Source organism: Mus caroli, unplaced genomic scaffold (genome assembly GCF_978045245.1).
Source record: "Mus caroli unplaced genomic scaffold, Mus_caroli_1 scaffold_14, whole genome shotgun sequence".
NCBI classification, from domain to species: domain Eukaryota; kingdom Metazoa; phylum Chordata; class Mammalia; order Rodentia; family Muridae; genus Mus; species Mus caroli.
The window spans coordinates 22,067,090-22,093,535 of NW_028227269.1; the positions used below are offsets into that span (position 1 = coordinate 22,067,090).

The window sequence follows — 26,446 nt, forward strand, 5'->3', positions numbered from 1 at the left end:
TAGAATCTTTTAAGATCTGAAAACATGCCCCAGAGATTCCCACAGGCACCTGAGAGCAGGGGATGTCCTAACAGACCATGACAGAGGTGACATCAGAATTCTCAGCATCCTTTACTCACAGCTGTTGTCTGGCAGGGAAGCAGTCACAGGCAGCCTGCTTGTTCTGTCAGGGAAGAAAGACAGACACAATGTGTTTCCCCAGGCTAACTCACTGGGTAAGATACAATGTGTTAAGCTGGGCAGTGGTGGCATCATGCTCTCAGGATGGTCTCCACTCTTTTGGGGGAAAACTCTCCTCTCAGTCCCCAGGATTAATAAAGACACCTAAGGCAGATGGAATGAGAGGAGATAGAATAAAATCCAGACTGTTCCCTGGGCCTCTGATACCTTCACCCTATATATCTCAAGCAGGCTTCCAGTTGAGGGTTCCCTGGACACCTGTTCCATACTCCACTCGATCATGTATTGGCTGGGAGAGCCCAGAGGTCAAGAGCACAAGTTGGATGCTGGTTTTCCTCACTGACCTTATGATCAGACCCCGTTTCAGGGTTTCAAGAAAAGCACGGTCCCTTATCTGATACAGAAGAAGCTCAGAACAGAGGTTACATGCTGTTCTCAAGAGCATGTTGTCCTGACTGCCTCTACTATCAACAACAGTAACACCAACACCGCCAACACCACTAACACCACCACCACCACCCAATTTTTTCCTCCTCTTCTCAGCAATTGGAACTCATTCTCTGCTCCCTAAGGTCATGTGTATGCTGGTGACCTTATGTCAACTTGACACAGGGTAGAGTCATCCTTGGGCATGGGGTAACCTCCATTGAGAAAATGCCTCCATCTGTAAGGCAGTTTCTTAATTAATGATTGATAGAGAAGGGCCCAGCCCATTGTAAGTGGTAGCTTTCCCACAAGCTGATGGTCTTGGGATCTATAAGAAAGCAGGCTGAGCAAGCCATGAGAAGCAAGCAAGAAAGCAGCATTCTTTCATGGCTGCTGCATCAGGCCCTGCCTCCAGGGTTCAGATCGGTTTTTGCGTTCCTGTCTTGAATTCCTCTGATGATGAACTAACTACATGTGCCAAACAAACTCTTTCCTCCCCAAATTGCTTTTAGTCATGGTGTCCTAACCAGGACCATGTGTGATCTCATCTCCCTAAAACCATCAGGAAAATAACACAAGCGTCTGTGCATGGCTTACTGCACCTTCCATTCTCTGACTCACTTGCTCATTCTTTCACTGACTTACACATTTGTTCACAAAACTCCAGAACACGGTGAGGCACTGTGTTCATCCAAGGCAACAGAGCTATAGAATGTCCCTATCTGCCTCTTTGAGCTGAGGTGACACATTCTAAAGTACAAACTGTTATCTGTAGGATAGGTGATGGAGGGAGCAGGGCAGTAACCAGCAAAAGTGACCTGGATGGAGACTGAGCCTGGATCCCAGGAATCTCCTAGAGAGTGTCCTGAAGTTCTGCGGATGCCCATTGACTCCCTCAATCTTCCATACCTTATCCAAGGACTAAAGAACTATAATCTGTGCTCTCTATTTGGCACAAGCATCTTCCCTATTGAATCTTGCTGGCTCTTCCAGCCTCCCTGGCCTTTGCTCCTTCATCCTCACCATGGTCCATGCCCTCTGAAGCTCACCCAACCTACTCTAGAATCTTTCATTGCTTGCTTCCTTATGTTTCCTTGGTCCCTTGTCTGTCTCCACCAGACTGTGAAATCCCTGGGGGAAGGGACTGTCTCACTGGTGTCTGGATCCTGGGAGCTATACAGCCATTGTAAGGAGAGTTCTGTTCTCAGGAATTACTGACCCAATGGCTAAGTGGTCTGGGGGCAACAAGATTATTCACTGCAGGTTACACAGTTTGTTCTGGCTAAACCTAATTTTAAAGAGCAAATAATACAGTCTTGTCTCAGTTTTTGTTAATGTCCCTGGATCCCTCTTGAGAAATGAAGTATGTTGGGGATTTGTTGTTAGGCAAACCAGTGTGATTTTCTAACTATTCAGTAGCCAGGAAGCCTAGGCACAAATATCTCAATGAACAAGTCCTGATGAGAAAGAGACTCCTGGAATCACCTCTATTTGAAGATATATCTGCAGTCAATCCTAGTATGGTGGATTGAATGAAAATGGCTCCTATAGTCCCATATATTTAAATACTTGGGCTCCAGTTGATGGAACTTCTTGAGAAGGATTAGGAGGTGTGGATTTGTTGGATGAGGTGTGTTTATGGGGTTGGTCTTAAAGCTTCAGAAGTCTCCTGCCATTCCCAGTGTTTCTTCTCTGCCTCTTACTTGCAAAATCAAGATGCAATCTTCCAGCAGCTGTCTCAGTGGTCTGTTTCCATCCTTCACTCTACCAGCATAGCTTCCAACCCTCTATAAGTTGTCTTGGTCATGGTATTTAGCACAGTGATAGAAAGGTAACTAAGCCCCTTTAACAGCCAGCAGTGACATGGCTGCCAGGCCCGGTGACTTGCACCTGCAGACTCAAAACTTGGGAACCTGAAGCAGAAACATTGTCACAAGTTGAACGCCAGCCTGGGCTACATGAGGAAGTCCCACACCAGCCTAGCCTGGCTGCAGAGTGTAACTGTCTCAAGCAAAAACAAAAAGATGAAGCCTGGAGATTCTGTTGGTATTGATGAGACACTGCACAAATTCTGGGGCCTGTCTGCTTTCATCTCTGCAGAGCAGGAGACCCCAGCGAAAGGATAAAATCTAAAATTAACTAACGATCCTAGGAATCCTTGCCCACCATATATCCCTGTGCTCTGGAGCCAAACACTTCACATTCTGGCATTTCCCCAGTCTAGGGTATGCTTGTTATGCCAACTACACGCAATGCTGATGCAGGAGGATTGCAATTTCAAGGCAAGTCTAGGCAACATAGTGAGCCTTATTTGTCTTATTTATCTCAAGATAAATAAAAATGAGCACAAGGGTATAGCTCAGGGGTAGTGCACTTGCATAGTGCACATGAGGCCATGCGTTCATTTCCTGATACCACCAAAAGACAAACAGTGCCTGGATTTCAATTTCCTTTTCTGTAGCATGGATCAAGAGTCCTTTGAAGTGAGAGAAATCATCCATGCAAAGTGTATGTAATGACAACAGCTTGCTTTCCCTTGGGCTGCTGTGGCAGACAGGCCCTGGTTCCTCTAGCAAATGGCCTGTTCCCCAGGCTACTGTCACTCAGCTACTGAGAGCCGAGCATGGTGCTCACCAAGGGCCTCTGCTTACTCTGAGCCACTTTACATCCTCGTGATTATGACTCTAAGTCCATGATTTTATTATGCATCTGCAGGCAGTAAACCCGTGGTGTAAATAGTGTTATACAGAAGCAGCAACTTCATCTTAGAGCAGAGGTTCTCAATGCTGCGACCCTTTGATGCAGCTCCTCACATTGCGGTGACCCCCCACCCACCATCAAATTATTTTGTTGCTGCTTCATAACTGTCATTTTGCTATGTTATGAATTTGTTTGTTTGTTTGTTTGTTTGAAGACAGGGTTTCTTTGTATAGTCCTGGCTGTCCTGGAACTAACTTTGTAGACCAGGCTGGCCTGGCACTTAGAAATCAGACTGCATCTGCCTCCCAAGTGCTGGGATTAAAGGCAAGCGCCACCATGCCTGGCTTATGTTATGAATCTTGATGCAAGTATCTGATAGGCAGGATATCTGATTGGGGGTCATGACCCACAGTTTGAGCACCACCGCCTTAGATGAAAGAATGTGGACAGCTGCCTTTGAGCACTGATCAAGCCAGCCACCTCTCCAGCCATCTCTCAAGCCGTATCTCCATCCACCTCTTCAGCCATCTCCCCCTGTTCTTAGACATTTATTTTAACTGTAAATGCACATTTACTCATCTGGTCAGTGTGTTACCATGGCAATAGCAAAGTAACTACGGCACTGTCTTCTTCCCACAAGTGGTCATGGCCCTGGTTCCCCATTTGAAACTCCAGAGTGCTCACAGTGAGGAACACTTCCTTTTTGTCCCTACGAGGGATTCTCCTATGCTGACAACATTCAGATGACTGAGATGAGAGTATACTTTTGAAGTGAAAGATAATGTTGAAGACAGGTAGAGAGGACTGGAGCTATGGCTAAGCAGTGAGGAGACATTTTTTTTTCTGCTCTTGTAGAGGAACCAGGTTCAGTTCCCACATCCATATGGCAGCTCACAACTATTGGCCATTCCAGCTTCGATGAGCAGATGTGCTCTTCTGGCCTCCACAGGCACCAAGCACACACATGGTGCACATACATACATGCATCAAGACACACAGACACATAAAGGATTTTTTCCTTTAAAAGAGAGAGAGAGAAGAAAAGAAAATTAGCAGCTTCAGTCTCATATTTTTGTCTCTGTCTTCCTATGAGGAAACAGACTAGGGAACAAAGCATGGCTCCACCAGTATCCAGATGCTAACTAGATGCTAACTAGCTGTCATGGCTGGCCTAATGCAGTGTATGCACTTGGCTACTGATGAGTCATATGTCTCTTGGGGCATCTGCATGGCTGCAGTTTGGAAGCCCATCCTCCCCAATGCTGAATTAAGAGTTCCACGATGGATCTAGGTCCTATTTATCCATGGCAGGTTTTCAATTAGTTTCCATTTTTGAAAAATGGTCATAGCAGCTTGGGCCATTATCTTGATATGAAGCTTCAGAATACTTCCTTTCTAAAAGGAAGACTTGTCAAAGGAAAGTATCTGTGAAGATGGTTATGGATGTTGTCAGCATAGGAGAGTCCTTGTTGGGAGGAGAAGGAAGTGGTCTTCAACTCAGTGTCAAATGAGGGATAGGTGTCATGACCCAAGAAGACAATGTCCTAGTTATGTTTCCATTGCTGTGATAAAACATGGAACAAAAACAACTTAGGGAGGATAGGGTTCATCCAGGCTACAGTTTATTCTCCATCTTGAAGGGCAGTCAGGGCAAGAACTCAAGGCAGGAACTTGGGGGAAGAACTGAAGTGGAGACCATGGAGGAATGATGCTTACTGGCTTTCTCCCTTTGGTGGTAGTTTGCCTGCTTATACACCCCAGGACCATCTGTCTAGGGATGGGACTGTGGGGCCTTCCAATCAATCACCAATCAAGAAAATGCCCCACAGACTTGCCACAGTTAATCTGATGTGGGCATCATGTCAACTGAGGTGCGGCTTCCCAGATAACTCTAGCTTATGTCAATCAGAAAATTTGGCCCCTGTCAACTTGATAACCAACACACTACTATTAAGCCAGAACTCTTCCTTCCTTCTTTATCCTCAATATTTCATATATTAATGTCAATATTACAACATGACTAACTTTAAAAGTCCCACCATCTTTAACTTTTCCAAGACTTTTAGTCCAAAATCTTTTTAAAAATACAGCATTTTTTTAAAAGTTCAATGTCTTTAAACTGTAGACTCCTATGAAACAAAAATAATAATAATAATATTTTCTCATTTCATGAGAGAAGACCCAGTATTTAGCCACAGTCTGATCAAAGCAAAGCTAAACTCCAACCATGCAAATAACTCATGACCTTCTGGGCTCAAGAGATTCTATGCAACTCCACTTCTTGGGTTCTGACATTTTTTTTTTCTATTTGTCTTTCTGACTTTGCTTTATTCACATGACAGGAAGTTCCCCCAATGTCTTCTGTCTTCCTGCAAATGACAACATTTTGCCCTAATTCACAGCTACATAAAACCACATGGGGAAGTAGCACCACATCTCCTTTATCCATTCATCTATTGATGGGCACCAAGGCTGGTTCCCATTCTTTTTTTTTTTTTTTTTAATATTTTTATTACATATTTTCCTCAATTACATTTCCAATACTATCCCAAAAGTCCCCCATAGCGCCCCCCACTTCCCTACCCACCCATTCCCATTCTTTTGGCCCTGGCATTCCCCTATATTGGGGCATATAAAGTTTGCAAGTCCAATGGGCCTCTCTTTCCATTGATGGCCGACTAGGCCATCTTTCGATACATATGCAGCTAGAGACAAGAGCTCCAGGGTTCTGGTTAGTACATCATGTTGTTCCAACAATAGGGTTGCAGATCCCTTTAGCTCCTTGGGTACTTTCTCTAGCTTCTCCATTGGGAGCCCTGTGATACATCCAATAGCTGACTGTGAACATCCACTCCTGTGTTTGCTAGGCCCCGGCATCGTCTCACAAGAGACAGCTATATTTGGGTCCTTTCAGCAAAATCTTGCTAGTGTATGCAATGGTGTCAGCGTTTAGAAGCTGATTATGGGACGGATCCCTGGATACAGCAGTCTCTAAATGGTCCATCCTTTCATCACAGCTACGAACTTTGTCTCTGTAACTCCTTCCCTGGGTGTTTTGTTCCCAATTCTAAGAAGGTGCACAGTGTCCACACTTTGGTCTTCATTCTTCTTGAGTTTCATGCGTTTATCAAATTGTATCTTATATCTTGGGTATCCTAAGTTTTGGGCTAATATCCACTTATCAGTGAATACATATTGTATGAGTTCTTTTGTGATTGTGTTACTTCACTCAAGATGATGCCCTCCAGGTCCATCCATTTGGCTAGGAATTTCATAAATTCATTCTTTTTAATAGCTGAGTAGTACTCCATTGTGTAAATGTACCATAATTTCTGTATCCATTCCTCTGTTGAGGGACATCTGGGTTCTTTCCAGCTTCTGGCTATTATAAATAGGGCTGCTATGAACATAGTGGAGCATGTGTCCTTTTTACCGGTTGGGACATCTTCTGGATATATGCCCAGGAGAGGTATTGCTGGATCCTCCTGTAGTACTATGTCCAATTTTCTGAGGAACCGCCAGACTGATTTCCAGAGTGGTTGTACAAGCTTGCAATCCCACCAACAATGGAGGAGTGTTCCTCTTTCTCCACATCCTCGCCAGCATCTGCTGTCACCTGAATTTTTGATCTTAGCCATTCTGACTGGTGTGAGGTGGAATCTCAGGGTTGTTTTGATTTGCATTTCCCTGATGATTAAGGATGTTGAACATTTTTTCAGGTGCTTCTCTGCCATTCGGTATTCTTCAGGTGAGAATTCTTTGTTCAGTTCTGAGCCCCATTTTTTAATGGGGTTATTTGACTTTCTGGAGTCCACCTTCTTGAGTTCTTTATATATATTGGATATTAGTCCCTTATCTGATTTAGGATAGGTGAAGATCCTTTCCCAATCTGTTGGTGGTTTTTTTGTCTTATTGATGGTGTCTTTTGCCTTGCAGAAGCTTTGTAGTTTCATGAGGTCCCACTTGTCAATTCTCGATCTTACAGCACAAGCCATTACTGTTCTATTCAGGAATTTTTCCCCTGTGCCCATATCTTCAAGGCTTTTCCCCACTTTCTCCTCTATAAGTTTCAGTGTCTCTGGTTTTATGTGAAGTTCCTTGATCCACTTAGACTTGACCTTAGTACAAGGAGATAGGAATGGATCGATTCGCATTCTTCTACATGTTAACAACCAGTTGTGCCAGCACCATTTGTTGAAAATGCTGTCTTTCTTCCACTGGATGTTTTTAGCTCCCTTGTCGAAGATCAAGTGACCATAGGTGTGTGGGTTCATTTCTGGGTCTTCAATTCTATTCCATTGGTCTATTTGTCTGTCACTATACCAGTACCATGCAGTTTTTATCACAATTGCTCTGTAGTAGAGCTTTAGGTCCTGCATGGTGATTCCACCAGAGGTTCTTTTATCCTTGAGAAGAGTTTTTGCTATCCTAGGTTTTTTGTTATTCCAGATGAATTTGCAGATTGCACTTTCTAATTCGTTGAAGAATTGATTTGGAATTTTGATGGGGATTGCATTGAATCTGTAGATTGCTTTTGGCAAGATAGCCATTTTTACAATGTTGATCCTGCCAATCCATGAGCATGGGAGATCTTTCCATCTTCTGAGATCTTCTATAATTTCTTTCTTCAGAGACTTGAAGTTTTTATTATACAGATCTTTCACTTCCTTAGTTAGAGTCACGCCAAGATATTTTATATTATTTGTGACTATTGAGAAGGGTGTTGTTTCCCTAATTTCTTTCTCAGCCTGTTTATTCTTTGTGTAGAGAAAGGCCATTGATTTGTTTGAGTTAATTTTATATCCAGCTACTTCACCGAAGCTGTTTATCAGGCTTAGGAGTTCTCTGGTGGAATTTTTAGGGTCACTTATATATACTATCATATCATCTGCAAAAAGTGATATTTTGGCTTCATCTTTTCCAATTTGTATCCCTTTGATCTCCTTTTGTTGTCGAATTGCTCTGGCTAGGACTTCAAGTACAATGTTGAATAGGTATGGAGAAAGTGGACAGCCTTGTCTAGTCCCTGATTTGAGAGGGATTGCTTCAAGCTTCTCACCATTTACTTTGATGTTGGCTACTGGTTTGCTGTAGATTGCTTTTATCATGTTTAGGTATGGGCCTTGAATTCCTGATCTTTCCAAGACTTTTATCATGAATGGGTGTTGGATCTTGTCAAATGCTTTTTCCGCATCTAACGAGATGACCATGTGGTTTTTGTCTTTGAGTTTGTTTATATACTGGATTACGTTGATGGATTTCCGTATATTGAACCATCCCTGCATCCCTGGGATGAAACCTACTTGGTCAGGATGGATGATTGTTTTGATGTGTTCTTGGATTCGGTTAGCAAGAACTTTATTGAGGATTTTTGCATCAATATTCATAAGGGATATTGGTCTGAAGTTTTCTATCTTTGTTGGGTCTTTTTGTGGTTTAGGTATCAGAGTAATTGTGGCTTCATAGAATGAGTTGGGTAAAGAACCTTCTGTTTCTATTTTGTGGAATAGTTTGTGAAGAACTGGGATTAGATCTTCTTTGAAGGTCTGATAGAACTCTGCACTAAACCCATCTGGTCCTGGGCTTTTTTTAGTTGGAAGACTATTAATGACTGCTTCTATTTCTTTGGGGGATATAGGGCTGTTTAGATCATTAACCTGATCTTGATTCAACTTTGGTACCTGGTATCTGTCTAGGAACTTCTCCATTTCATCCAGGTTCTCCAGTTTTGTTGAGTATAGCCTTTGGTAGAAGGATCTGATGGTGTTTTGGATGTCTTCAGGATCTGTTGTTATGTCTCCTTTTTCATTTCTGATTTTGTTAATTAGGATGCTTTCCCTGTGCCCTCTAGTGAGTCTGGCTTAGGGTTTATCTATCTTGTTGATTTTCTCAAAGAACCAGGTCCTTGATTGGTTGATTCTTTGAATAGTTTTTCTTGTTTCCACTTGGTTGATTTCACCCCTGAGTTTGATTATTTCCTGCCGTCTACTCCTCTTGGGTGAATTTGCTTCCTTTTGTTCTAGTGCTTTTAGGTGTGTTGTCAAGCTGCTAATGTGTGCTCTCTCTAGTTTCCTTTTGGAGGCACTCAGAGCTATGAGTTTTCCTCTTAGAAATGCTTTCATTGCGTCCCATAAGTTTGGGTATGTTGTGGCTTCATTTTCATTGAACTCTAAAAAGTCCTTAATTTCTTTCTTTATTCCTTCCTTGACCAAGGTATCATTGAGAAGAGTGTTGTTCAGTTTCCACGTGAAGGTTGGCTTTCTATTATTTATTTTGTTATTGAAGATCAGCCTTAGTCCATGGTGATCTGATAGGATGCATGGGACAATTTCAATATTTTTATATCTGTTGAGGCCTGCTTTGTGACCAATTATGTGGTCAATTTTGGAGAAGGTACCATGAGGTGCTGAGAAGAAGGTATATCCTTTTGTTTTAGGATAGAATGTTCTGTAGATATCTGCCAGATCCATTTGATTCATAATTTCTCTTAGTTTCACTGTGTCCCTGTTTAGTTTCTGTTTCCATGATCTGTCCATTGGTGAAAGTGGTGTGTTGAAGTCTCCCACTATTATTGTATGAGGTGCAATGTGTGCTTTGAGATTTACTAAAGTTTCTTTAATGAATGTGGCTGCCTTTGTATTTGGAGCATAGATATTCAGGATTGATAGTTCCTCTTGGAGGATTTTACCTTTGATGAGTATGAAGTGTCCCTCCCTGTCTTTTTTAATGACTTTGGGTTGGAAGTCAATCTTATCAGATATTAGAATGGCTACTCCAGCTTGTTTCTTCATGCCATTTGCTTGGAAAATTGTTTTCCAGCCTTTCATTCTGAGGTAGTGTCTATCCTTTTCTCTGAGATGAGTTTCCTGTATGCAGCAAAATGTTGGGTCTTGTTTGTGTAGCCAGTTTGTTAGTCTATGTCTTTTTATTGGGGAGTTGAGTCCATTGATATTAAGAGATATTAAGGAAAAGTAATTGTTGTTTCCTGTTATTTTTGTTGTTAAAGTTGGCATTTTGTTTTTGTGGCTGTCTTCTTTTAGGTTTGTTGAGGGATTACCTTCTTGTTGTTTCTAGGGCGTGGTTCCTGTCCTTGTATTGGTTTTTTTCTGTTATTATCCTTTGAAGGGCTGGATTCGTGGAGAGATAATGTGTGAATTTGGTTTTGTCGTGGAATACTTTGGTTTCTCCATCTATGTTAATTGAGAGTTTGGCTGGGTATAGTAGCCTGGGCTGGAATTTGTGTTCTTTTAGTGTCTGTATAACATCTGTCCAGGATCTTCTGGCTTTCATAGTCTCTGGTGAAAAATCTGGTGTAATTCTGATAGGCTTGCCTTTATATGTTACTTGGCCTTTTTCTCTTACTGCTTTTAGTATTCTATCTTTATTTAGAGCATTTGTTGCTCTGATTATTATGTGTCGGGAGGTATTTCTTTTCTGGTCCAGTCTATTTGGAGTTCTGTAGGCTTCTTGTATGTTCATGGGCATCTCTTTCTTTAGATTTGGGGAGTTTTCTTCTATAATTTTGTTGAAGATGTTTGCTGGTCCTTTGAGTTGAAAATCTTCATTCTCATCCACTCCTATTATCCGTAGGTTTGGTCTTCTCATTGTGTCCTGTATTTCTTGGATGTTTTGAGTTAGGATCTTTTTGCATTTTACATTTTCCTTGATTGTTGTGCCGATGTTCTCTATGGAATCTTCTGCACCTGAGATTCTCTCTTCCATCTCTTGTATTCTGTTGCTGATGCTCGTATCTATGGTTCCAGATTTCTTTCCTAGGGTTTCTATCTCCAGTGTTGCCTCATTTTGGGTTTTCTTTATTGTGTCTACTTCCCTTTTTAGGTCTAGTATGGTTTTGTTCATTTCCATCATCTGTTTGGATGTGTTTTCCTGTGTTTCTGTAAGGACTTCTACCTGTTTGATTATGTTATCGTGTTTTTCTTTAAGGATTTGTAACTCTTTAGCAGTGTTCTCCTGCAATTCTTTAAGGGATTTTTGTGCTTCCTCTTTATTGTCTTCTGCCTGTTTAGCCGTGTTCTCCTGCATTTCTTTAAGTGTGTTATTAAAGTCCTTCTTGAAGTCCTCTATCATCATCAGGAGATATGCTTTTAAATTCGTGTCTAGCTTTTCCGGTGTGTTGGGGTGCCCTGGACTGGGCGAAGTGGGCGTGCTGGGTTCTGATGATGGTGAGTGGTCTTGGTTTCTGTTAGTAAGATTATTACGTTTACCTTTCGCCATCTGGTAATCTCTGGGGTTATTTGTTATCATTGTCACTGTTTAAAGATTGGAGCAGAAGCTGTGTTCCACTCACCAGCAGTCTCTAAATCCTGCGGAGGGGGTCGTGGGTAGCTGACGGTACCCCGGTGCTGGTCCAGCCGGAAGAGGCCTGTGGTCCTACTCAGGCCGTTTTTCTGCTTCCCATACTAATGCAGTCTCTGGTCCCGCGTGCAATTGGATTGGAGCAGAAGCTGTGTTCCACTCTCCAGAAGTCTTAAGATCCAGAAGTCTTAAGATCCTGTGGCGGGTGTTGTGGGTAGCTGGCGAGTGTCAGCAGACCCTGCGCCCCAGCTGCCCCGGTGCTTTTCTGACCTGAAGAGCGGGTTCTGACATTTCTAACACACACAATTCAACTCAACTCATAGGCTCAGGCCAGCTCCACTCTACAGCCTCTGCTCTTACGGGCAGTGGCCTCACCTTCCTTACATATCCATCTGCTGGGGCCTCCAAAAGCTGCACCTTCACATAGCCTCCTGGTCTCTCTTCAGGGACCCTGACCCTGACATATGGAGCCAAGCCTCAGACTCCCTCCATGACTCCTTCAGTCTTTGTGTTCCCACCATAGCTGAGACTTCACTTTCACAGATGACCTCTGCTGGCCTCTCAGAGTGCCAAGCTTCAGCTGTTTCCATGACCCCACAGTGTCTTCAAATCCATTAAATGTGAGAGACTCTGAATCATTACTGAGTTTGGCTAGCAGCATGACCTATGGGCTTGGCACCCTCTGAACAACAGCTTTAGTGTGCTTACTCTAAGGAAACACTCCCAAACCTCACCTCAACGATGATGGTCTCTTCTTAATCACCACTAATTTCTCAGTTCCAGCTACTTTTGTTCAGTTCTCTATTTTCCCAGTAAAGCAAAAGTTTCAGTTTAGTAGTACTGGTTTCTTATTAATCACACAAGATTTTTCAACTCCAATTGACAAGACCCACAGATTCATGAATGAAATATATCATACAAACTACTCTGATAGAATCTTCAAGGGATTCTCAAATATCTCTCTGAAACCCCACAAGCCAGGCCTCCATTGTCTGCATTGCTCTCAGTATTCCCTTCCAAGCTCCCATAGGACAGCTCACTAAGTCCCTACTACTTGATGGTTCTATTAAAAATACATTTTTATACATTTATTATTATTGTAAGATGTGTGACAAAATCCCTGTCTGATGTTTGTTTTTTGTCTACTTGACACAAGCTAGAGTCTTCTTGAGAAGAGGGAACTTCAACTGAAAAAAATGCCTCTATCAGACTGCCTATAAGCAAGACCATCAAGCATGTGCTTGATTTCAATTGATGTGATGCTGGGGGATATACAAAAGCAAACTGAGCAACCCAAGGGGAGCAAGCCAGGAAGCAGTCCACAACCCCCAGGTTCCTGCCTTGGGTTGGTGGCCTGACGTCCCTTCCAGATGGCCCATAAACTGTAAGCTGAAATAAACACTGTTTTTGGTCAGCATTATATCATACTAACAGAAAAGTAACTAAGATAGAAACTGAAATTGGTACCAGAAGTAGGGTAGTGTTAAGAGCTGGCCCCCTGTTTTGGGAAGGATTGTGGAAGGAGTTTGAAACACTGGGATAGAAAAGCTACTGGGTACTTAATGGGGCTAACTGAGATGTTATGTGGGGCCTGTTATGTGAGGTAGAGAATGGTCCTGAGCTGGGACCATTCACTGATTGAGCTTGGATAACATGTACTGCTGATTCTCATGGCTGTCACACCAGAACTCTGAGGTTGGGTCTCCTCTCCCTGCTTAATGTTTCTATGTTTGGCCTTAAGAAAATAAATGGCCCTGTAGAGCCTGTGAGACTGCCCAGAGATAAAGATACTTGCTGCACAGACCTGACACCCGAGTTCCATCTCAGAACTCACATGGTAGAAGGAGGGTACCTACTCCTGAAAGTTGTCCTCTTACTTCAATGTACCACAGTACATGCATTCACACATGTATACATGCATGCACAAAGAAACAAACACACAAATAGTAATACAACAAATTTTTAAATGGCCTTGAAAACTCAGAGGTAGGGAAAGGATGCTCACTTGATACTTTTTTTTTCTTTCCGAGACAGGTTTCTCTTTCCAAGACAGACTTCTCTATGTAGCCCTGGCTGTCCTGGAGCTCACTGTGAAGTCCAGGCTGGCTTTGAACTCACAAATATGGCTGCCTCTGCCTCCCAAGTGCTGTTATTAAAGGCATGCGCCACCAGTGCCCGGCTCATTTGATAATTATTGATAATAATAGAAACATTCACATATTTTAAATTCAATTCTTGGGCCATGTATCATGACATGTGCTTTTAATCCCAGCACTTGAGAAGCAGAGACAGGCAGATTTCTGTGAGTTCCAGGCTAGTCAATGTTCTATAGAGAGAACCTGTCTCAGAAAGAAATAAAATCAATTATTGAAAGGGAGTCAGGATGTAGTTAAATGGAGTGAATGCTAAGCATACCTGAGGCTCTGACCTCTACCCTCAGCACTGTATTTATAAGGCATAGTGGCCAGACTGGGTTATATAGACCCTGTCTCACTATAGATAGATAGATAGATAGATAGATAGATAGATAGATAGATAGATAGATAGATAGATAGATAGAAAGAAAGATAGATAGATAGATAGATAGATAGATAGATAGATAGATAGATAGATAGATAGATAGTTGGATATATACCTGCCACCTGTGTCTCCTACACAAACTCTAGGAAACCTTCAACTCAGAAGACAGTGACCAACAATCAGTGAGTGCAGGTCCCGGTTCCCCTTGTCAGCAGCTTGTTCAAACAGTACAGAGCTGAAACTTAGAACCTAGTCTTGTCACTGTAATCCTGGACTCCCTGAATGCACTCTGTGCTTACACCCAGAAATCATTTAACATCCTGTATTCCCCAGAGAAGAGCTATGAAGAAATTGGCCCTAGTGCCTTAGTGTGTTGCCTTATTTAGAAATAAGATCTTGGCTGAAGTGAGCACAGTGTGTCTGTCCTAATAGTATCCGTGCCTTTCTGAGAAGAAAAATTTGCCTTTCTTATTTTTCATTTTCAGTTTGGTTTAAAAGCCATTTCAATCAAGGACTTATAAAAATTAGTTTTTAATGTATGAGGCGGGGGTTATCTCACTGAAGTTGGTGCTAGGCAGGTGGCCAGTGCTCTCAGTGATCCTCATGTCTCCACCCACCACAGTGCTGGGCTTACAGGGCCACTCCTGGCTTCTTATGCTGGTCCTGGGAAAAGAATCCCAGACGTCAAGCTCCCACACCAAGCATTCTGTCCACCGTGTCATCACTTCAGCCTGCTCCATTTGTTTCATAGGAAAGGCAATTTGGACACAGCAGCAAATAGGGATAGAAGAAGGAAGACACAGGAAGATGGCTAAACACAAGCCAAAGAAAGGCTTGGGCAAATTTTGGCCTCCAGGCTTGTCTTATTTAGGGTTTCTATTCCTGCCCAAAACATCATGACCAAGAAGCAAGTTGGGGAGTTCAGGATTTATTCAGCTTACACTTCCACATTTCTGTTCATCACCAAGGAAGTTAGGACTGGAACTCAAGCAGGTCAGGAAGCAGGAGTTGATGCCGAGGCCATGGAGGGGTGGTACTTACTGGCTTGCTTCCCTGGCTTGCTCAGCTTCCTTTCTTATAGAACCCAAGACCACCAGCCCAGGGATGGCACCACCCACAGTGGATCCTCTCAACTTGATCCTCAACTGAGAAAATGCCACACAGCTGGATCTCATGGAGGCATTTTCCCAAGTGAATCTACTTTCTCTGTGATAACCCTAGCCAAGTTGACAACACAAAACCAGCCAGTACATGGCCTCACATGGAATCAACCCCTTCAGCACATTGCTCTTGGCCCTTAGCGTCTAGAATGCTAAGATGATACATTACCATGTGAGTCATCCTAACTGTTGACATTATTTTTCTTTTTTTTTAAATAGCCCCAGGATGTGAAGAAGACACTGATGAATGGTACAGTCATCTTAAACTAACTACTGTTATGGGAGACGCTGGGGCTTTGTGTTTGTTTGTTGTATTTGAAACAGAGTCTTATGCATCCCAGGCTGGTCTGATATAAAGATAATCTTGAGCTGGACAGTGATGGTGCAGGACTTTAATCCCAACACTCAGGAGGCAGAGGCAGCTGAATCTCTGATTTGCAGGCCAGCCTGGTCTACAGAGTGAGTTCCAGGATAGCCATTGCTACATAGAGAAACCTTGTCTTGAAAAACAAACAATAACAAACTGCTTGCAAGTGCTAGCATCAGAGGCATGTACCTCCAAACCCATTTTATATGGTGCTGGAACCCAGGGCTAAGCAAGAAGGACAGCAGAGTCTGGCTGTTCCCCACAAGCGTGACTACCAGCAAGGCCATTGCAAGAACAAGGTCCCTTGACTGCATGTCCAGTGCTCCCACTAACGAGGATCACCACCTACTCACTGATGGCTCTGTGACGGTGGATAATGATTGTCAACTTGATGGAATCTAGAATTACCTAGACTATAAACCTGTGGACACATCTGCAGGAGAATTTCTAGGTAACACCATATAAAAGGAAAAACTCACCCTAAGTGTTGGTAGCACCCTTCTGAGGTTTGGATTCCTGGGCTGAATAAAATGGAGAAAGCAACTGAGCACCAGGATCCATCTCTCTCTGCTCCTGACTACAGATGGGTTTAGGTTTGGCGGTCATGGTCAAGATTCAGCCCGTGGTTGACCCATCCTTGTCTCTTCTCAGCACACAACCCTTCCCCATATCTGTCCTGCAGTCTGGCAGCACTAGAGACAGAGTCCTGTTCTGGCTAGTGTCAGGGTCCCAGCACTTTCCCTATGTCGACTTGAAATTCCTGGTGAAAATTCCAGTTCTTTGGGGGTCCATTGTCACAGTCCTCAGAAAGCTGAAGGGAGGGCACAAGTGTGTCTTTAGAACAACCTTGGTATTGCCACGACAGTCACAGTTTCTTCCTGCTTTCCAATCTGATAACTCCCACAGAGTTTGCATCTCCAACCTGCCCTATCTACACAATGAACTCTGTGCTTTTCTAGTGGGGTGCAATCTAGAGTGATTGCTCTGGGCTCCCTCTTCTCAGAACAATGCTCCTGTCCTCTAGTATCCTATGGTCTCCACTCCCATCCTCACAAATCAATGGCTCTTGAATAAACCACTTGGCTATCCAGCTTCAGTTTTCTCATTGAAAAATGAAATTTTTTATGTTGGGAGACTTCAGTCTCTTCATTAGGAGAGCCCTGCCTTCTCAAGGACTGCTCCAGGCTTGCATTGAAGGCTAAGACCAGGGCTCTCAAGATTCAGCTCCCAAAGGAATTGCCGCAGGAGAGCTGTAGGAATCCAGGTGCCACTCCAGTACTGTGATGCTCTGGCCTGGGGCCAGGCCCAAGAAGCTGCATTCCAGGAGATCCAACCTCAGGCACATAGCTACCTCTCTGCCTACTGAAGACTGACAAGTCTACAGGCCAGGAGATGGGTGGAAGAACACCCAGAACCCTCCCTAGATCTGAGCATGCTCTTCAGACTGGCTGGTCCCATGAAGGACAAGTGTTTTTTTTTTTTTTTTTTTTGCTTTGTTATTTTGCTGCTTCCTCTGACTTCACAGCCAACGGGCTCTCTGTTCCAAGGAAGCAGCATCCTTTTTGGCTAATGGAAGTAGTATGGGAGTTTATTTGTGAGATCTGGGTGACTCTCAGATCTCCAGAGGGGCTCAGACTAGGTCAGGCACTACACAGCCAGAACCACAGTCCACTGTGTACAGAGGTGTTTGTCCTCTCAGGACCCTGCTGCCCAGCTGTGGCTTCTGAACATTCTCTGATGGTAGACGGGGGTAGTTAAATCTTTCTGCAGATGTCTGCTATCCCAGGGAGGATTCTTGCCTCCTTTTCACAATAACATCCCAGTTCAGGTCCAGGGCCAGGACCTAGGCACTGTACAAGGTGGCTGGGACCGTAGTTCTGGGATTCCAGTATAAAACCCAGAAGGGTTTTTGCTTAAACAATGAATCAGTGGCAGACAGATACAGGTACAGAAACGTCTGCTTTATAGGGCAGAAGAAAGCTTGTCACTAGCCCTACTGCCTCCCTTGACAGCAGAATCTACCTTCCAGAGTCCAGGCCCCCCTGCTCAGGGGGAAGACATGAGCACACCATCCAAGAATAGACTTAGGGTCTGTAGGAGACCAGGGAGGAGTGTTGTGCAGTGCCTGTGGCTCCTCCCAGCTCTCCCAGCATCCCTCAGTACTTATGGCTCCTCCCAGCTCTCCTAGCATCCCTCAGTACCTATGGCTCCTCCCAGCTCTCCCAGCATCTCTCAGTACCTATGGTTCCTCCTAGCACTTCTCATCTCATCCCCTACCCTAAACTTCTCTTTCCTGGGAGCTAGACCTTAGAATCCCTTCCCCAAGCCTGATTCCTGTATAACTCAGCCATTTGGTTTACGCTGTTCTCTTGGCCCTGGCCACCTCTCTTGGTCAGTGATTCTCTCTCTCTCTCTCTCTCTCTCTCTCTCTCTCTCTCTCTCTCTCTCCTCACATGGTTTAGTCTGTCCGCAAGTTCACTCTGTCCTCTTTCCTCTGTCTTCTGTCTTCCTTATAGCTACAATAAAAACCTTCCCCATGCTTTAGGAGTCATTAGGCCCCCTGTACTATTTAATTTTTCATTCAGATTGTGAAGTTGATTTTCATCCTTGAAGCCATACTAGAATTACCCAGATGATTTAAACATTCCCAGCATGTGGGGATTGGACCAGAACCTTGGGACCTGGAACCTGCCCATGGTATGTCTTTTTTTTTTTTTTTAACATTTTGCTTATGTATTTGTATACATGGGTGGTGTGCATGGTCAAAGGACAACTTGCTAGAGTCCCTTCTTTCCTTCCTGTACATTTGTCCACAGGATCAATTAAGCTTGGTAATAAGCTCCTTTGCCCACTAAAGCCATCTTGCCAGGCCTCATGAATATTCTTCAATATTCTACTTAACTGATCTTAGCTCACATCAGGGCTGGGAGTCATGTGTCTGAGTGTGAAAATCTATGTTGACTGTTCACTAGGGAAGGAGGATTAGAAAAGTAAGGGACTGGGGAGCAATGCTCCTGAGTTAGAAGGAAGAAAACAGCTGGGTAGGGCACCTGAGAAGGGGCATTGGGGTGGGCCTGTCTTTGCATTCCTGTGCCTGAGCCCCAGGTCCAAACAGACGCCAGTGAGAGCTATTTAGTTTCCCACTAGGTGGATCTGACTCAGCTTACAGAGTTTATACATTCTCAGGCACAGGGAACAGTCAAAGTTTTTTCCATGTTTGACAGAGACAGATTCAGTCTGGATATGGAAATCAGTGATCAGAGAGAGTCCTTGTAGCCTGAAAGAAACTTGTGATTTGCACCTTAGAAAGGGTGGCCAGATAGACCGGACAGACAACTGGACAGATAGAAGACATCAGCTGTACAACAGACACACATTCTGGGATTCTGACATCCATCGATATTTAGTCTGTGGTGAGTTGCAACACCCTGTAAGGGTTCCAGCTTGCTCACCTGTACAACAAGATTGATTCTCTTAGCTCTTTTATAGGGGGTATGCTGGTTAGTGGTTTTGACAGCTTAACATGTGTTAGAGTCATCTAAGAATCAAGAACTTGAATTAAGAAAATGCCTTTATCAGATGTCCTGTAGGCAAGTCTGTGAGACATTCTACTGATTAATGGTTGATGTGTGGGAAGGCCCAGCCACTGTGATTAGTGGGACTGGCTTGTATAAAAAAATGCTATCTGAGGAGATGGAGAGATGGCTCAGTGGTTAACACTGGCTGCTCCTCTAAAGGACCAGGTTTCAACTCCCAGAATCCACATGGTGGCTCACAAACATTTGTTGTTCCAGTTTCAGGGGATCTGGAGACCTCTCATGGCTGCTTTGGATATAGCATGTACATCTTATGCAGAGAAGCAATAAGTAAGTAAATAAATAAATAAATAAATGCACTAAAATAAGTAAGTCTCAAAAAAAAAAAAAAAAAAAAAAAAAAAAAAAAAAAAGCAAGCCGAGCACATTGTGAGGAGCAAGACCATAAGCAGCCCTCCTCCATGGTCTCTGCTTCAGTTCCTGCCTCTTGGTCCCCGCCTTGTTTGAGTTTCTGCCTTCTTTTCCTTCATAATGGACTGTGAGCTGCCAAATGAAATGAAATTATGCCTCCCCAAGTTGCTTCTGATCATAGCGTTGCAAGCAATTGAGTGCAGTGCACAAGGAAGGTAAAGAGGCAATTGGTTTCCTGGAGCTGGCCTTACACTTGGTTGGGAGCTGCCTGATGGAGGTGTTGGGAACTGAACTCCTGTCCTCTGGAAGAGCCTAAAATGCTGTTAACCACTGAGCCATCTCTCTAGCCCCTTCTCTTTGTTTTTAATCAAATAAACCCCATAGTTAATTATCATTGCAAAATGGTTAAAATAAAAACAGTGACACACCAAACACTGGCAAAGGTTCACAGTGACTGAATTTCTCATAAATTGTGGGTGTGGATATACAATGTCCCAGCCACCTGTAATGGCAGCTTTTGGTTGTCAACTTGACTTCATCTGGAATGAAGTAAAACCCAAGCTGCTGGGAACACCTGTGAGACCTTTTTTTCTTTGAAGTGGGAAGTCTCATTTTTAATCCAGGTTTTCCAAGGTGGGAAGACCAGCTCGTAATCTAGATCCTTTGAGATGAGAAGGTCCACCTTTTATCTGGCTACACTTTCCCATGGCAGCCTATAGAAAGAACATGGAAAAGGGAAGCTCTTTTGCTCGTTTCCTGCTTGCCCTTGCTCTCACTGGCAAGTTCATTCATTCACTGGCATTGGAGTCTATGTCTTCAGGATTCCAGAGTCTACTGAAGACCAGCTGAGAGGCCCATCATCATGAACTGAAAAACTACTAGATTCCTGGACCAGTAGACAGCCATTGTTGGACTAACTACACCACAGCCTGGAATACACTATAATAAATCCCCCTTTTATGTCTCTGTATAGGTTCGCTATCTGTTCAGGTCTCCTAATACACCCTCCTAGAAAACAGTTCAGCTGTTTTGTAAGAAACAAAACATAGCACACTGTGGGGACTAAAGGGGGGCAAGGGAAGGAGGGAGAAGGGAGGATAGCACATGTCCGGCCAGAGTTCCTCCTATGCTCTGGGCATGCAGACATGGGAGGGCTACCAGACGCTTTCCACCCAGACCCGGGTGGGCATCTAAGCCACTGACCCCACTCGAAGGGGTGTTGGTGGTGGTGGTGGATGAAAAGGGACAGCCCCTGACCTGGGGCCCAGGGACGACACCCTGTAGCACTGGGTTTATGGGAGTGAGGGCTGAGGGAGAGAGGTTCCAATGCAGGTGAGAGTAAGCACAGCAGGCCTAGATGAACAGAGACAGTCTATGGTTTTAGAGCTTTATTTTCGAAAGGCAGGGAGAATGAGAAAAGGTAGAAAGAGAGAGAGACCAGCCATGGCCAAGAGGAGAGAAGGGGGAAAAGGAGAGAGGGAAGAAAGTCAGAGTAAGAGGGAGTGAGTAAGAGGTTAGAGAGAGAGAAGAGAGGAGAGGAGAGGAGAGGAGAGAGAGGGAGGAGAGGAGAGGAGAGGAGAGGAGAGGAGAGGAGAGGAGAGGAGAGGAGAGGAGAGGAGAGGAGAGGAGAGGAGAGGAGAGGAGAGGAGAGGAGAGGAGAGGAGAGGAGAGGAGAGGAGAGGAGAGGAGAGGAGAGGAGAGGAGAGGAGAGGAGAGGAGAGGAGAGGAGAGGAGAGGAGAGGAGAGGAGAGGAGAGGAGAGGAGAGGAGAGGAGAGGAGAGGAGAGGAGAGGAGAGGAGAGGAGAGGAGAGGAGAGGAGAGGAGAGAGTAAGTTTAAGGGGAGTAAGAGCAAGAGAGCAAGAGAATGAGGAGGGGCCAAACAGCCCCTCTTATGGTATGCTGTTATCTTTACTGTTGCTAGGTAACTGGGGAGGAGTTTAACCTGAAAGTCAGAAGCTTGGGGCATTGCCTATTTGACTAAAGCCATGCTTCTCTTTTGAGGGCTGTGAGGGCTGTAACTTTGACAGGAGCCAGAGTTCCAGGAGACATGAGAGAACTTCTGTCCCATGTAAGTCAATTATCACCACTGGGTCCCGGGGTTACACCTCAGCTTGACTGGAGACCAGACTGTCAGTGTATAGCCCAATGCCCAACAGCACACAGGCTGGTAAGATGGCTAAGTGGGTAATGATGCTTGATAACCTGAGGCTAAAACCCAGGATCAATGTAGCAAAACTGACTCCTTCAATTTGTCTTCTGACCTCCACATTCATACACTCCACCTATGTAAGAAGTAAATGAATAAAATTTTAAAACAAACAATTGAGCTGAGCATACAATTGCTGTGAAGTCCAACCATCATGCTCCTGGACAGTTATCCCACATACATGGAAACTCATGTTCACAGATACACCTTTTTGTAAGTGTTCACAATGATTGTGTATAATGGCCATAAGGGCTGACCAGATGTCCTTCAATAGTGACTTGGTAACGCAGCTGCCATGCACTGGTGCTGTGGAATGCAGCTTAGCCATAAAGAGTTCTAGGGAATTCTATGGAGTGAAAAAAATATCCCAAAAAGGAAGAGAGGAAGAGAGAGAGAGAGAGAGAGAGAGAGAGAGAGAGAGAGAGAGAGAGAGAGAGAGAAGGGAGAGGGGAGAGGAGGGAGAAAGGGAACATTGGGCTGAAGTAAAGAAATGGCCCACTCATCCCATCCTATTTCCCGCCATGCCAACTGCTGGTCTCCAACACAGACTGGCCAGCAAGTAATGGAGGGAGAATCAGTCCCAAGAGTTTCTCAAGACATACTGAGATAGGTGCTCAGTGCTCTCACCTTCTGTCTGTCTGTCTGTCTGTCTATCTGTCTGTCTGTCTGTCTGTCTGTCTGTCTCTGTCTCTGTCTCTGTCTCTCACATTCACACACACACACACACACACACAAACACACACACACGCACAGGAGCCCATCTCACTGCCTCCTCTGCCCACTCGCCTACTCCAGAGTTGATAGTGAGGTGGGCCTGCCTGTCTGAGAACTGGGATCAGCAGAGGAGGCACAGCAATTGACTGTCTATGGGTTATGTATGAGAAAAGAGAAACTTTTGGTCTCAGAAAGGATGGCATTGCTAGGAGTACCGGGGTGGAATGGGCTCCCATCCTTGCAGGGACTATGGGGAAGTCACCTCCCTCAGGGTGGGGAGAGGGCCCTTAGGGAGCTCACCTGGGACTGCAGTTGTCCCTCTGCTGTGTGCTCTGAGGCCAGGTTGGAACCTTTGGGAGCTTCTGTTGGACACACTTTTCTCTTTTGAGCTACTCACTTGCAGCTGAGAAAGCACCTTTCTTCCCTAGTAGCAAGACCTAGAAGTGGGGTATTCCAAGACAGCAACATGTCCTTATTGCCATCATCAGAAAAGATTCAGAACACCTTCAACTAAACAAAGTGGCACAGACCTAGGTAATTCCCAGCTTCCACTTTCCCCAAAAAGCGAGCTCAGTGACATTTCCCAAGTGAGGAGGCAGGAGAGGAAGTGATGTCAGTCTAGACTAAACTGATGAATAGGCTATCTCAGCACACTCATGGCAGCATGTGTGGATACTGACATGTGGGGCTGCTTCTTGACATTGCCCCAGAAGATACAAGCCCCACAGAGCCTCACCCAAGAGCCTGAGTACAACTAAGTATTAACTAACTCTCTCTTCCTTACTCACAGATACAGCTCAGTCATGGGCAGAACAGACATGCTCATGGGAATTCAGGAGGGAAAACTGTTAGCAATGAGATTGGTCCTATCTTCATGAGGGAGCTGGTTACAAAATTCAGGCAAGACAACCTCTGAAAAACAAACATGTCATGCTTATGCAACAAGGAGAGACCTTGCCCTGATAGAGCCAAAGAGGATGTTTGGAGTAGGAGAGGGACAGAGAAGATAATAAAGAGACTTGTAGATGGGTATGCACAGGAACACCAGCAGCAAATACATCTTCCAGCAACTGATACATCTTCCAGCAGCAGATACATCTTCCAGCAACTGATATATCTTCCAGCAGCAGGTACATCTTCCAGAAGTTGATATATCTTCCAGCAGCAGATACATCTTCTAGCAGCAGATACATCTTCCAGTATCTGAAACATCTTCCAGCAGCAGATACATCTTCCAGTATCTGAAACATCTTCTAGCAGCAGATACATCTTCCAGCAGCAGATACATCTTCCAGCAGTAGATACATCTTCCAGCAGCAGATATATCTTCTAGCAACTGATACATCTTCCAGCGGCAGATACAACTTCCAGTATCTGAAGCATCTTCCAGCAGCAGATACATCTTCCAGTATTTGAAACATCTTCCAGCAGCAGATACATCTTCCAGCAGCAGATACATCTTCCAGCAGCAGATATATCTTCTAGCAACTGATATATCTTCCAGCATCAGATACATCTTCGAGTATTTGAAACATCTTCCAGCAGCAGATACATCTTCCAGCAGCAGATATATCTTCTAGCAACTGATACATCTTCCAGCAGTTAATACATCTTTCGGCAGCCAGGGATTTCAGAAAGAGGCGAGGGCAAAGAACAAGAACCCGTGCCTACAGTTCGTGAGGTACAGACATCCTTGGGGCTTTTGAGGCTGCAGGTGACTCTCAGAAACCATGTGTCGCTAACCCAGGTGGAGATGGAAGTTGTTGGGTAGAAATTTAGAAGTCCTCATTTGCAATAGAAGTGTCTGCCTTCTCACCACCCCTTAGCAGCCCAAGAAAGTTCTTCAGGCTCCAGCTTAGCAAGGCTTAAGCAACTGCTACTAATATGAAGAGGTTTATTTTTAAAGCAAAATCTCCCTTGTAGTTACAAAAATAAATCATATTCGGGCTGGCATGTAGCAAATTTGGTCGAGGGCTTGCCTAACTTTCATGACACCCTGGGTGGGGTACTCAGTGCTACATAAAACTAGGCATGGTTGCACACATCTATAGTCCCAGAACTCAGAGGTGGAGCAGGAGGATCATAAATTTAAGGTCATCGTCATCCTCTGAACAGCAAGCATGAAGTTTGGCTCTCTCTCTCTCTCTCTCTCTCTCTCTCTCTCTCTCTCTCTCTCTCTCTCTCTCTCTCTCTCTCTCTCTCTCTCTCTCTCTTTCTCTCTTTCTCTCCCTCTCTCAACGCAGTCCAGGTCTCTCTATAATGTAACTTTGGCTGTCCTAGAACTCGCTATGTAGATACAGGCTGTCAATCAGGCTGTATCTTTGTGTGCTGGGATTAAAAGTATATGCCACTGTGCCTGGTTTCTGCTTTTTTTTTTTAAGGGTTTGTTTAATTTTATGTGTATAAGCATTGGTCTGCATGTATGTAGGTGTGCCACATGAGTGCAGTACCTATGAAAACCAGAAGAGGGAGTCACTGGAGAAACTGACAGTTGTGAGATGCTGTGTGAGTGCTGGGAACCAAATGGGGTTGTCTGCAAGAGCAGCCAGTGCTCTGAATCACTGAGCCATCTCTCCAGCCTGTCTTATTTTTGTTTTAAATATTGTCTGTAAGTGTTGAAGAGCTCTTAGTGACTGTCAGCAGCCCAGGACTTCTCAGGAAGCAGTCACATTCCCCATGGGTCCCCACCGATGTGCCTTCAGACAGTGGACCTCCTCCCAAGGTTACCCTTAAACTCTTAGTGTTTGCTCTCCCAGCATTCCTGTCGCTCAGGAATGCAGTAGTAATTCGGCTGGTTCAAAATCTGGGCTGTGGCCAGGGCAGCTTTCTCTTTGTGTGTTTTCAGGTGGCACCTGGCAGGCCCTGGTTCTTGTGGGCTGTTGCTAACTGGGCCTCTTTATAGGGCTGCTAACACTGGCAGGTAGCCTCCCTCCTCATAATGAGTGGGCAATAAGTTGATAGAGACCAATTCAGGGGCCTGTTTTATCACCAGATCTTAGAAGTAACCCTTAGCTTGAGGTTGGAACCCTTGAAGACCCCTAAGGAGGTTGCCTCTCATCTCTCTCCTTTATTTATTTATTTATTTATTTATTTATTTATTTATTTATTTATTTAAGAAAGATAGGGTTTCTCTGGGTAGCCTTGTCTGTTTGGGAACTCACTCTGTCCACCAGGCTGGCCTCAAACTCAGAGATTCAGCTATTGCTGCCTCATGTTGGGATGAAAGCCATAATCTACCATTGCCTGGTGCCTTATTCTGATATACAGAAGCATGCCAAGCCTTTTCAGGTCGCTATTTAGATATATCTTAAGTCTTGTGACTATATGTAACTATGTCTGTGTATCACACATTCTGCATACTGCATTCCATACCCCAAAATTGCTTGACTGCATCTCTCAGGATTGATGTTCAGTTCTTGTGACAAAGAATGCTCTAGTGAGCGTTAGCCAGTCCTGTCTGTGTGGCTGAGGGAAAAAGCTCCGATGTCAATCTAGTCTCCTTCCTTCCTCCCTCTGACCTCTAACTGACCTGAACCCTGGCTCATCTCATAGCTTGTTAACAAATACCAGCAAGGCCCAGACAGTTGTCTCTCCTCCAACTCCTCTCATCCCCTCCCCTTTCCTTCCCCTCCCCTCTTCCTCCCCTTTCCCACCCTTCCCCTCCACTTTCCCTCCCCTTTCCTCCCCTCCCTTCCCACTGATCATCTTACCTCTATTTTATGCTTCTTGTTCTTCCCCTCGTTGCAACCTAAGCTCCATACCTCCCCGTACCAGCTTCAGGCAACCTGTATGAACATTCCAGGTCAAGCTGGGCATCTCTCTTCCAGGTCCCACAGTGACCTGAGCAGGGTTCCATTCAGAACTTGGAGGCTACCTCAGGACTATCTGCCATGTCTCTCTTTCTGGGCCT

The 26,446-nt window shown here is 44.5% G+C and overlaps 1 long non-coding RNA gene across 1 annotated transcript; it reads right to left on the minus strand.

Moving 5' to 3' along the window:
• LOC147001204 (uncharacterized) lies at positions 1 to 26,446 on the minus strand. Its single transcript, XR_015045107.1, has 3 exons — positions 26,247 to 26,446; positions 22,837 to 22,973; positions 1 to 163 (listed from the first exon to the last, which is right to left on the minus strand). It is a non-coding gene; the product is annotated as an uncharacterized LOC147001204 (long non-coding RNA).